This window comes from Lissotriton vulgaris, chromosome 3_1 (genome assembly GCF_964263255.1).
Source record: "Lissotriton vulgaris chromosome 3_1, aLisVul1.2, whole genome shotgun sequence".
NCBI classification, from domain to species: domain Eukaryota; kingdom Metazoa; phylum Chordata; class Amphibia; order Caudata; family Salamandridae; genus Lissotriton; species Lissotriton vulgaris.
Genome location: NC_141689.1, coordinates 1740013053 through 1740026918, shown reverse-complemented (window position 1 = coordinate 1740026918; position 13866 = coordinate 1740013053).

Genomic DNA, 13866 nt, shown 5'->3' with positions numbered 1-13866 from the left:
CATTGCTGGTCTGGTGGGAATGATGTAACATACGGATGAAAGAATTGTTACGCAGTGCAAGTCGATAAGAAAGATCGTGCGGGGGCAGATCACTAAAGGTGTGGTCTGCAGTGCCATTGAAAGAAGAATGTGCTTGTATAGGAAAATATACGTGTAACATATAGCTTAGGCATATAATCGTAAGACTCAGAAAAAACATGACAAGTAAGGTTACAATACAACGGCTTCGGAGATTCTTGCAATATTTCTGTTTCTTGATCTCCTGTCTATCTCTCTCACTATGTGGGTCTATCTTGTACATGTCAGGAACCTGTCTAACCGCTTCACCCGAGGGGGACTTAAACAATTAAACTGTCTGACTTACTAGACCTCAACTTTAATCTGTACTCCTGAGACGGAGTTTTCTCTACCAGGGGGAGTTTAGTATCAGTGGTTGGAATGCGGTAGTCCTGGGAAACAGTTTTTGGCGGAAGTCCATAACACTTTTTGACGTGGCTCGAATGGAGCCAGCCTTTTCTTCCTTCTAGCTTCACCGCGGTCCTCGTGGTCATCAAGACGATCTTAGGTTCCTTCCAGCGGGGCTCCAAAGGGCTCGACCGGTCACAGTTGCGGACGTAGACAAAGTCCCCAGGGATGATCTTGTGTGGCTTCACTTCGGTGTTGTCTGGAAAGGCTGCTGCGACCTGTGAACGACATGATTGTAGTGCAGACATCAAGGAAGCAAGGTAATCTGTCAGCATAGTACTGTCAACATCGGTTAATTTACGGGGCAGAGGCGTCCCCCACATATTCGGTGGCCTGCCAAAAACCACCTCATACGGGGATAGCCCTGTCCTAGAATGGGCTACCATTCGCATATAGAAGAGAGCGACTGGAAGGGCTACTATCCAGTCCACACCCTTTTCTGCACAGACCTTGGCAAGACGAGTTTTCAGAGTCTGATTGTGTCTCTCTACTAATCCGGCTGCTTCGGGATGCCGAACACAGTGGAACTTCCATTGGTAACCTAGCAAAAGGGAAACCTGCTTCATTAGCTCGGACGAGAATGGCTGTCCGTTATCTGAATACACGACACGAGGCAAACCAAACCTCGGGAAAAATTCGCGAACCAACTGCTTGGCAGTGGTCACGGCAGTGTAATCTGGGACTGGATATGCTTCTGTCCATCGGGAAAGTGCACATACAACTACGAGGACATACTTGAATCCTCAACAACGTTCCATCTGGATATAATCCATCTGGAGGACTTCAAAAGGGTGATCAGGAGGATGAAATCCACCTTGTTCTACGGGAATGCCTTTACCGGGGTTGAACTGACAACAGATCATGCAAGTACGCACTTTCTGTTTTGCTGCTGCTCGTAAATGCTTATTGAACCAAAGGTTTTGAATACTGTCTAACATGGCTTTTTCTCCTAAATGTGCAGGGCTATGCGCTGTGTTAATGATAACTTGAACCATAGAGTCGGGGAGAAACCATGTGGCTTTTCCCTTCATCATCCATCCCTGTTCTGTCTGGATCCCTCCTAGTTCTGTCCATTTCTTGATTTCGTCTGGAGTAGCATGTGTCTGTATGTCAATTACATCTAGTGCGGGATCCTTAACTGTCATGCAAGGTGTCGGAACTACTGTCTTTGTCATATCAATCGTATGAGTATGAGTCTGAGCTGTATGCTTGGCTGTTCGATCTGCCAGGTCGTTACCCTGGGAAATGGTATCTGTGACTTTCGTGTGTGCATTACACTTCATGATGGCTATGGCAGTAGGCAAATGTATTGCTTCTAACAGAGTTTGAATGAGGGGACCATGCTGTATTTTGGCACCGTGGGAAGTTAAGAAACCTCTCTCTTGCCAAAGGACTCCGAAGTCGTGTACAACTCTGAATGCATAACGGGAATCTGTATATTTCTTGTCCTTGGCTCGAATACAGGCTTGAGTCAGAGCGATGAGTTCTGCTGCTTGGGCAGACAGGGTGTCAATACGATGTGTTTCTATGACTTCAGTTTCAGTGGTTACCGCATATGTGGCCACTAACTCTCCTGTACTTGTTCTCATACATGAACCATCCACATAAAGTGTCAGGTCCGGATCTGGTAATGCAATGTCTGTCAAGTCTTGTCTGGGTTTTGTCATAGTGGTAATGACTTCTACACAGTCATGTGACATAGGGTCTGTTGTACTTAACGGTAAAAGTGTAGCAGGATTCAGTGTATTGCAGCGTCGGATTTCTATATGTGGCTGGAATAACGTCAATTCATAACCTGTCAGTCGTGCTATAGTCAAGTGTTGAGTCTGTGTTCGGTTTAAGAGAACTTCCACGGAATGTGGAACCTGTACTGTCAATTGGTGTCCTAATACTATAGAATCACTTTGTCTGATTGCTAGAGCTGTTGCTGCTACTGATTTCAAGCACGCAGGCAGGGCCTGGGCTACTGGATCTAATGTACTGGAAAAATAAGCACATGGTTTGTGTGAACCTGCTTGATCTTGGGTGAGAACTGATAATGCAGTACCTTCGCGTTCTGTGACAAAAAGTGTAAAAGGCTTGCTGTAACATGGTGTCGCTAAAACAGGTGCTTGACATAGGGCTTTCTTCAAATCGTCAAAAGCTTGTGTATGTTCCTGAGTCCAAGGGAGGACAGTCGATGACGCTGCCTCCTGGGTTGTCAACTGTATAAGGGGCTTGGCTAGATATGCGTACTGAGGAATCCATTGTCTACAGTAAGAAGTGAGGCCTATGAAGGCCCGTACCTCCTTTTGTGTCTTGGGCTGTGGCATGTGTACAATTAACTGGATGCGTTCAGGTGTTAGCTGTCTCCCCCTCTTGGACAGCAAGTGACCAAGGTAAACAACTTGCTGAACACAGAATTGCAGCTTCGAAGGAGACACTTTGTGTCCCTTGTCGGCTAGAAAATATAGGACTGTCAGAGATGCATGTTCACATTCTTGTTCACTTCGGGCGGTGATCAATAGATCATCGACGTACTGAAGTAGGGCAGTGTTAGCAGGCATGCGGATACTGTCAAGTTGTCTTTTCAATGCTTGGCTATAGATACTCGGACTTTCCGTGAACCCTTGAGGTGCACGTGCAAATTTAAAGCTTCGGCCATTTAAACTGAATCCGAAAAGGTACTGGCTTTCCGGATCAATAGGAACACTAAAGAAGGCATTCTTGAGATCGATTACAGTAAAGAACACCGCTTCAGAATCAATGGCAGTCAATAGGGATGAAATATCTGGGACCACAGGATACTGAGGGATGATACATTTGTTAAGCTCCCTAAGGTCAATCACTAGTCGGTAAACGGGAGGTGCATTTGGATCAGTACGTTTAAGAATCGGAATGATTGGAGAATTACAAATATTGGAGTCAGTTTCTACAACTACTCCTTGAGCAATAAGCTCGTCAATGATTTTCAATAAGGCTGCTACAGCCTCAGGTGGCAATTTGTATTTTCGGATTCTGGGCAGAACAACACCTTCTCTAAGGGTAACACGATATAGTGTAATATGCATACAACCTACATCAGTCGGACCTTGTGCCCATAAATGCTGTGGTACATTCTGTAATCGGGGATCAAAATCTCTCAACACATAGTGACCCTTAAAGTCACGTAAAAACAATCTCACTCCTTCCGGAGAACAACAAATTACAGCTCCTAGAGCCTTCAGCGTTTTAATACCAAGCAGGTTTTCTGGACATGATTTCATAAGCAATACATCTGTAGTACGAGACAATGGACCAACTGCAAGGGGAACTGGTTTCGATACTTCATTAACAATCGGTTTTCCTGAAAATCCAAGGGAAACATTCTGTGAGCCTGAGAGGGGTGCCCCTGGAACCTCGTCATGACTAATTGTAGTTCTGCTTGCCCCTGTGTCAATCAAAAATTTTCTGTCTTTTCCTAATACCTGACTATGTACATAAGGACCCTCTTGATCTACAGGAATCTCGATGAGAGGCAAACCTACTTCCCTCTCTAGGCTGTTTCATGAATACTGTTGGTAATCTGGATACTCTGACTGTGCATACTGATACATCTGCTGTGTGACATGCTGTGCTGCGGCAATGGGCTGGGGCTGTGGTACCGCAACCGTCTGTTGTGGAATAGGCATAGGCTGTGCATTTTGCGGAGTAAGTTGCTGGACCTGATCCTGTCTAGGCGGACGTGGTCTTTCTTTCGTTTTACCTGTAGCTATATTGTGTTTCAGAACGGTACATTCATTTATGTAGTGGCCTGGCTGTTTACAATAGTTACAGTTCCCTTTAACAGGAGCTGCCGAATGACTGGACTGTGTCGGACCCTTTCTCTGACCATCTGCTGGAACTGACTGGGCTACTAATACCTTCATTTTCGTGTCTTTCATACGTCTCTGTTCGTGATCATGTTCCTCTCTAATCCTGTTCTGGTGGTACTGTAACATTTGTAACATTTGGGAAGGCGTATTTGCCTGCCACGTACTCTCAACTTTCAATACACGATTCTTAACCTGGGGTAAGGAGTTTTCGACCAATTTGGTCACAAAAAGATGTGGATATGACTCGCTACTTGTTTTCAGGCCACTATTAATAATAAAACATTTCTCGAATCTCGAATAAAAATCACTAGTGTCCTCGTCTTGTTTCTGCTTACAGGCTGAAATTGCATCCCAATTCTCTTTCTTAACTGTTAGTAATCTGGGCAAGACTTGTACCAATAATCCTGGTAATGCTTTAGTTTTGTCCCCAAGACCTAAACCTGGGGTACGTGTCTTTTCCTCGTCTTCTAATTCAGCCCATACAATCTTTTTATCTCCCACCTCCCATTCTTTCTCTTTTAGTTTCTCGTAAATCCCTGCTGGCAACAATACTTTCAACATTTTAAGGATGTCTGAATACGTGTAATCTCCCATCAGTAACATATCTTTTAATTCACGGTGGAACCCTGCAGGGTCTTTATCGTGACTAGGTACTAGTTTCTTCATTTCCAATAATTCCATTTTAGTCAAAGGAGTGTATACAAATACGCGTTGAAACGTGTTATCTGGCTTCTGAATTGGATGTACTTCTCTTAAGGGATTCTGTCTGTCTAGGTGATATGGCTGTCTTACTGGGGGTGGGACTGGAACAAAATGTGGAGTTAAGAAAGTTCTGAATTTGTGACGTTGTTCTAGAATCGTATTAATCAAATCAGTACCTAGGCCTCTCCATCTTTTCAGAAGTAAGTCGTCCAATAAATCATATAAGGGACCTGGATCAGAATGCTGATTTTCATATTGTGTAATGAGATGTTGGATCATATACGTGCCAACTAATCGTTGTTCGTCTGGGGAAAGACTTAAAAATGTTTGCGCTCGGTCAGACCAGGTTGGGGATGGTTGACTGTGGGAGGCGGGGGGCGTTGAGAGTTGTGGGTTCTGAAATGTTTGGGGGGAGGTCCGAACGGTGCTCTGCAATGCTGTATGCCGTGGAGGGCGTGGGCGACTGCTGTGTGTTGTGGGGGGCGATGAACATAGGTGCTTCGACACTGATGTGCTCTTTTAGGGACAATGGCTGATGCACCACACAATGACTTACTGAGCGATACAGAGACCCTCAAGGCCGTCACTTGGAACGTGAGGGGGTTAAATGACTACCGGAAACTCCGCAAGGTCCTGCAGTACCTACTCCGACATCACATAGACCTGGCGCTGCTGCAGGAAACGCACTTGCCTGACACTAGTAAGTTGCTCACACATAGGGGACTTCAGGGAAACACCACCTACGCAGGCTTCACCACACACGCGAGGGGGGTACTCACATGGGTCAATCCGAAATCCAAGTTGTCCCTCACACTACTGAAAGCGGACCCGGAGGGAAGGTTTGTGTTGAGCAGGTGCGTAGGCAAGGGCCACGACATCCTAGTCATGAACGTCTATGGCCCGAACTATGACTCCCCTGACTTCTATGCGGCAGTAGCGGACCACTGTGCTGAGTGCCCCACAGACAGAATGCTTTGGGGGGGGACTTCAACTTCACATTTAGCGCAGAACTCGATAGGTCGGCGGGCCCCCCCCGGCGTCCGGCGGCGGCCGCGCTACAGATGCAGGCTGAAATGGTACGACTGGGTCTGGTGGACGTCTGGAGAGATAGGCACAGCGACAAGGGGGGTTACACACACTACTCTGCGTATCACAACATTCATACCAGGATAGATTACTGGCTGTCCTCTCACACACTGCTCCCCATGATCAGGGGCTGCAGGGTGCTTCCCCGCACCCTGTCGGACCACTCCCCAGTATTGCTAGTACTGTCCACACCCAAGCAAAAGGTACCCCCGTTCACGTGGCGCTTCCCGCCGTATTCATTACTAGATGAGGCATTTAGGGCTGACCTGGGGGAGGACATAGATACCTTCTTCGCCACTAACGTAGGCTCAGTGGACAGTTTTGGGACGGTCTGGGAGGCATTCAAAGTATACCTCAGGGGGGTAGTCATGGCGAAACACTCCAGTGTCCTCAAAGCGATTAGAAACAGACTTAAGAGTCTTGAGGAACAAATTGCAGACTGCGAGCGCCGACAGCTATTAGACTCCACGCCGCTCGGGGATGGGTCCTTGCAGGCCCTTCTGAAAGAGTTTCACGAGGAAGCTGATAGGGAGGTCAAACATCTAGGGAAGTACGCGACAGCGCGCACGTATGGAGAGGGAGAACGACCCGGAGCACTGCTAGCTAGGATAATGAAGGGCACCAGGCGCAGACAGGCAGTCCCGGAACTGCAAACCCCAGGGGGGGTGAGGGTAACTACGGAGGACGATGTGCTAGCGGAGTTTCGGAGATTCTATGAGGACCTATACACCACCAAGATCACAGGGGTGGAGGACCAAATCGACAACTATTTAGACTATATCAAAATGCCGTTCCTCGAGAACTGGCAGAGGGGATTCCTGATGTCACCCATACTCCGTGAGGAAATATCAGACGCGCTAGACACCATGAGGTCCGAAAGTGCGCCCGGGATTGATGGACTGACAGTGGCATTCTATAAGGCGTACAAGGACAAGCTATTGCCTTTCCTCTCCATCCTCTTCGACGAGATATGCGAGTACGGCGTTATGCCGCCCTCGATGAGAGAGGCACTCATCGTCACGATCTTGAAGCCAGGCAAGCCTCCTGATCTCCCAGGTTCATACCGCCCTCTGTCCCTTCTAAATGTAGACGCTAAGCTTTATGCGAAGGTTCTGGCAACCAGACTGGCACTGGTGGCCCCGGAGCTAGTTGCCCCGGAGCAGGCAGGGTTTATCCCAGCTAGAAACCTCACTTATAACATCCGTACTGTCCTGGGGGCCATGCAACACACTAGACATGATACCAAAGCCATGGCGGTCTTCCTTGACATGGAGAAGGCCTTTGACTCTGTGGAGTGGCCCTTCATGCGTAAAGTCTTAAAGAAGCTGGGGCTGGGGGAGCTCTTCCTCCAACTCCTGGGCGCGCTTTACCATATGCCCACGGCGAGGATCAGACTCGGGGACTCGGTCTCGAAGCCAATCACCATTACCAGGGGCACGAGACAGGGATGCCCCCTCTCCCCGCTACTATACGCATTGGTGGCGGAACCGCTGGCGTGTGCAATTCGGGAATACCACTCTTATGAAGCCATCAACTACCCCACCTACAAGATTGGCATATCCACGTATGCGGATGACACCCTGTTGTACGTAAGAGATCCGGCCACTAACTTGTCTTCGGTCTTGAGGGAAGTGGTTAGGTTTGGCGCACTCTCTGGGCTAAAAGTCAACTGGTCAAAATCAGTGGCCTTTCCGCTGACCCCAATCACCGAACCTTTTGAGATGGACTACCCGCTACAATGGTCCACAGAACCGGTGAGATATTTGGGCATTATGCTCCACACAGATCCTGACATTATGATGAGGGAGAACTACGGGGTTGCCTACAGTAAACTCGTGGACGACGTGGAGCTTTGGATTAAGCTTCCGCTGTCGCTGCTGGGTAGAATTGCAATGATGAAAATGGTTATTCTCCCGAGGTTTCTATTTCTCTTCAATAATCTCCCGATGGTCCTCTCGAAAGCTTTCTTTGCGACTATGAATAAATTACTGATAAGACTGGCGTGGGCTGGAAAGCAGCCTAGAGTGCAATGGAAGTTACTACAATTACCATACGAGCAGGGGGGGCTGGCTGCCCCAGACCTGGAGCGCTACTACAGGATTGTGCAGGCCTCCCATCTCCACACCTGGATACATGGCGGCCAGGACATTCCGCATGTGATCCTGGAACGGCTGTTCGCGGACCCCACCCCACTTCCAGCGACCGTCTGCGGCAGGGTGGGTGTACTGGACTCCCTGCTGTCCACTAACCACGCCTGGCATTCTATTTTGCAGCGGCAGGACAAGGTGCTGCTGTATGCACCCAACATGCTGATACAGTGGGCGCTTTGGCTCCCGACATTGACGGAACCTGGTGTGTGCAAGGCCCTCACCGAACTAGGTGCACGCACAGTGGGAGATCTCTTTGTGCAGGGCAGGGTAAAGACGTGGGAACAACTTGCGCAAGGGGGGGAGCGTACCTCCCTGCTTCAACGCTTCCAGTATCATAGGGTGAGAAGCGCGCTGCTGGAGCAGTTGGGCCCCGACTTGGACGAACCTCCTGAAGTCCCGGAGCTAGTATACGTCATAGACACTGAGAACCCGAAGAAGTTGATTACTAAGCTTTACAAGATAGGCCATGAGCACACGGCACTACACTACACTAGGGCGCGATTAGCCTGGCAGACTGATCTAGGGACCCAAATTGATGACGGCATGTGGGAGTATTGCTGTGCGGCCTCCAGGTGCATCTCCCTGAATGGGCGGCACCGCTTGATCCACTTTAAATTCTTGCAACGGGTATACCACACACCGGAGCGATTGCACAGGTACGGCCTACGGGACACGCCACGCTGCGAGAGGTGTCATGCCCAAGCGGCGGACTTCCTGCATTTAGCCTGGTGGTGCCCGGGAGTTCAGAAGTTCTGGGCCTGCGTATTTGCTGAAATTAGCAAAATAGTGGAGCTGGACCTGGTACTAGACCCGGCCCTTGCTCTGCTGGGATACACAAGGGAAATACCAGTCTCGGTGAGAAAGCTGGTGAGCATGGGCATGCTCCTTGCAAAACGGGTAGTGGCGCTATGCTGGATGAGGGGCCCCCTACCAACACTGAAGAGGTGGGCTAGCGATATGCAGTACTGCAACACTCAGGCGGACACATACAGCGAACTACTCCCGCCCCGAAGTCGACCCAAGAACTTCTGGGGACTATACCAGACGTACCTAACCTCCAGACTGGACGAGGAGGGGTCTATGGAGGGGGAGGGGGAAGATCAAGAGAGTGACTCGCACATGGACACTGGATGACCCGGTCAGGGCTCTTCCCTACACTATAGTATGTCACTGGGCGGGAGACGTCGCCCCACCCGTAGCTGTGTGAGACAATAGGAGACACCCTCTAGATGGCTGGGAGGTAACATGCGGCACAAGCCAAACTACGTCACCTAGACGCACACTAACAGACACTCGGAGCACAAACAAGGGACCAGTTGTGGGAGGGGGGGGGGTTCATGGGCTGGGATGTTGGTTGGGAGAAAATATTAAAAATGTACAGTTTTGTTCCTATATATAAAGTGCACACCGCAACACAGATAGGACTGACAGGCGGGGGTAGCCCTGCCAGGCCCGCACTGCTGCTGAGACACGGACTTGATCTGTATATCCTTCAGTTTGCTATCTGTATGTGCCATGATTATGGCGGGGCAGCCCACTGCCGGCCCGAGATGGGTTGTAGGCAAATGGCTCTTCGCACTTTGTACTGTGCCCTTATTTTTTGCATAATAAACATAATAAAAAAAAAAAAATGTTTGCGCTACGGCGTCATCATTATATTCGTGGCTATCACCAGCCCACTGTACTGCGGACCGTGCCAGTTTCTGTTCATGCATTGTATGGAGTTCGTAGTAACCTAATCTTTCTTTCAGTATATTATCGGTCTGTTGGAATACTTGTTCAAGAGAACATAGTTCTGGAATGGGGGAAAGGAAACGTTTCTTGTTTTCTAGACGAATGGGTCTGTCAAAAGGATTACCTAAAGGGTACTGTTTAGGAGGTTTCGCTCTACCTACATACGCTATCGTATCTTGCTGCACTTCCGGACTTTCTAATTCTTCTTCTTCTGAGGATTCATTCTTATCTGACTCGGCTGTCCTTTCGGCATTCTGTCGGGTATGTATGGCTACTATTTCTTTATGGATTTTTCTAGACATGGCATCTATACATTTCTCTTTGTCATGCTTACAATCTGCAATATTCTGACTCCATCTAGTCAATACATCCATCTCTTCTTGAACAAAACCTGGTCGGTCTCGTTCTCTTATTAAACCATTAATCAAGAATCGTAATATTAACCCTTGTGTCTCGACTTTCTGATATGCCATGGCTTCACGAATACATTCAGGGCCTTCTCCAGTTTGAATAAAATGATATATCCTGTCTAATTGTTCGGGCATCCCTGGTAGTGTAATCAAATAATCTGCAACACGTCGTAAACGTAACGAGGCTAACATCATAATCCCAGTCTTGCCTGGTACGGGATCATATCTACAATCTGTAATATATTGTTTAAGCTTTTCAGAAGGGGTCGCTTTCGGGGTACGCTGTGTAGCTAATTCTCTCATTGTCAGTCGCTGTACTTGTGGCGGGGTTCGGTGGTGGCCTCCTTCGGCACCTCCCGAAGCGGAAGCATGAGCATAACCTGACTGTGGTGTAGCTGTTGATGTCATAGCAGGTAGAAGAGGTACATGCAACGGAGTTGGACTCTGTGTTGCAGTTGTGCCAAACGGATTATGCGGACCAGGAACAGGGGGAACAGTGGCAGGCGGACCTGTGGCGGGGGAAGTGACAACATGCACGGGAAATTGGTGACGTGGAGGGGTCGTGGCCTGGACTTGAACATGCTGTTGTGCATTGTTACCGGGTGGTACGGTTACATTGGTATATGCTGGAGCTACACCATCTAAATAGGATGAAAGGAATATATCTGCTGCGGTCGGATGGAGTTTAGCCGGGACCAAGGGTGGCGGTAAATTACTTGGCATTTCCGGGTTGGCCTTTGACAGGCCCTCGGTCAGGAGAGGATACATGCCATTAACAAGTGCATTTCGTTGTCGATCTAATTGTTCTGCTTTAACTCGTTCAGCTTCTTCTATTAATTCTTTTTCTCGGTCTTTTTCTGAATCTTCCCTATGTTTCTCTGCTTTCCTGAATTCTTTCTCTGTCCTTCTATGCGATTCTTTACGCCACAATTCTATGGCATCTTTCTGGGACTGTCTGGATTTCTTTTTCCATAATGCTTCTTCTACTCTCATGATGCATTCAGCATCCCATGTTCCTGAAACAGGCCATCTATATTTCTCGTCTAGGTGTTTAGTGTAATCGACCCATAAGTCTAAGTACAGTATGGCATCTAAGCCGTGCTTGTGGTACATAAAGTGCCCTGGAGTGTCCCTAGGCGGAACGGGCACTGCTTCTTCAAGTATCCCTTTCCTGGTTCCTATCTGACGTAACTTCGGAAACAGTGGCATTATTACTTCGACTCGAACACAAAAACCACAGTAATGAAAAGCAAACAGTCATTCATACCACGACATAAAATACATTAAAAAATTTCGAACAGATACACAATACTTGGAATCGTGTAAGATGAGGCTAGAAGACTCGAATACTGGATCACTGAATTACTGAAACACTAGATGCACTGCCAAACAGTACAGACCGGTCCCATAAAGAGACACGTCATACCGTGCTCACCTAAGTGAACACGTACGGACCAGGACTGTGTACCCAGACCTGTCTTGACCGGACACAAACTAATGCACCCGTCTAGATGCGTCCCTAGCAACGGTACTCACCGGGAGCAATACTTGAACTTGAACTCGAAGGCCTCAGACTAGACTGGTTACTACGCATGCGCCTCGACACATCGGAACAGGTGGGCCTCTGGATACCTCGGACACTGCTACTCTCGGCTGGGCTCTGGTCGGGATCCTCCGCACTCCTCACCGCGTCGTCTGGTTGTCGACCGCAGTCTCCGTCACCTCCGTAGGCCTGAGGGAGATACAGGAAAACCTGCAGATGCGCATAGGAGTCCGTCACGGCTGTGGCAGGGGGCAAGGCCTGCGACGCATCGCGGGCGCGTGGGGTGGGGGAGGGGTTCCTGTTCGGGCGCCAAATTATGTGGTAAATATAATTTACCGTACAAGTTTTTCCATATAATTTCTGATAAGTATAAGAATAGCTCAATCAAATGAGAGGCAGAGTCCGTGGTATCTGAGTCATACGAGCTTTAATTCGATGGCTCGAGCCACGGGACAAGTCAATAGGGTTTCAGGAAAATGACAAGACAATGTCAGGACAAGTCAACGTTATATTAACAGTGCACAATATATATAGTAAAACGGTACATTAGCATTGCATATAGGAGGCGTAACAAGTGAAAAGGAGAAGATAAGAACACATGTGCGTAGCAGGGGGCGTGAAAGAAGGCGTGTAATAGGCGTACACGGAGGCGTATAATGTGGACGTAAGGTAGACGTCACAGAAAGTGTCATAAGTGGGTGTATGCACAGAGGTAATCTGCAGAGTCAGCAGAAGTGCGGATGCGCGCGCAGCTAGCATGACGTGACATAGACGTGTAACTGGGGAGAACTTTAACACTAGTAGAGGAGACAGAAGTCTGGGATGTCAGAACGACCTGGACCTATAACATATCTGGTATCTTATGTTTGGAGGATGTATTATCTGGAGTAAAAGGTCTCTCGGGCAGAGGCTATACTATACTGAATGCTAGTGCGTGCATATGTGTCTACGTGCGGGGCCATGGGCCTACTATGGCAACGGGAACTGTAAATTACTTGCATGGAGACAGGAAGACTTGCTCTTTGCTCTGCAGCCAGGGATATGTTTACCTAAATCACTAGACAGGAATGTATTTTCGAGGAGGCTGAACAGATAACTTGAAGGCAAAATACTGTCTTGGCAGGCAGGCCAGGTTGAGCCAGGCACCACTTCGCTTGGCAGGAAGTAAGGCAGAGGTCAGGGATACGTGTCCATGCTGCAGCTTTCAGGAAAAAGAAAGCAGAAAGGGCTCGGAGGCAGAAATCAGGGCCTAGCTCGGCCGAGCCAGGAAAAACGTAAAAGTGTACCATGTAAAGACGTTGGCATGGCATGGTTAGGAACTGAATTATCGATCCATTCATGGTGGATCTGAAAGAGGACATGTTAACGTTGGACGCAAATGTATTTGCGTCTTCATATTCGGTCATGGAGGGAAATTACATGTACTTTAAGCACGTACATGGAGACGTTGGGGTACACGTTAGGGGACATACTTGACCATAAAAAAATTTCAATTACCTCATTATAGCCGCGCTCTAGCATTCTTCCCTTAGCTATTGCTTGTGCTTCTGCAAGGGCTGTGTTGGTGCTGCAAGATCTTCTAATTCTCAGTAACTCACCATATGGCAAACTGGCTATGGTGTGGTTGGGGTGGAAGCTATTGGCATGGAGCAAAGTATTGCCTGCTGTCGGCTTCTGGTAAAGACTTGTTTCTATTCTTTTGTCATCGATAGTTACCAGAATATCCAGAAAACTGATGGAGGTGGGATCAATGTGGTGGGTGAACTGCAGATTCAATTGGTTCCTATTGATAATATCCACAAAACATTTAGCCTCCATCTCCGTCCCCTTCCAAATAATGAAGATATCATCAATAAACCTCCATAGCCGTACACTGTGCTTGTCAACCAATGCACCGTGCTCCCCACTGAGGACATGCTCCTCCCACCAGCCCACATGTAAAC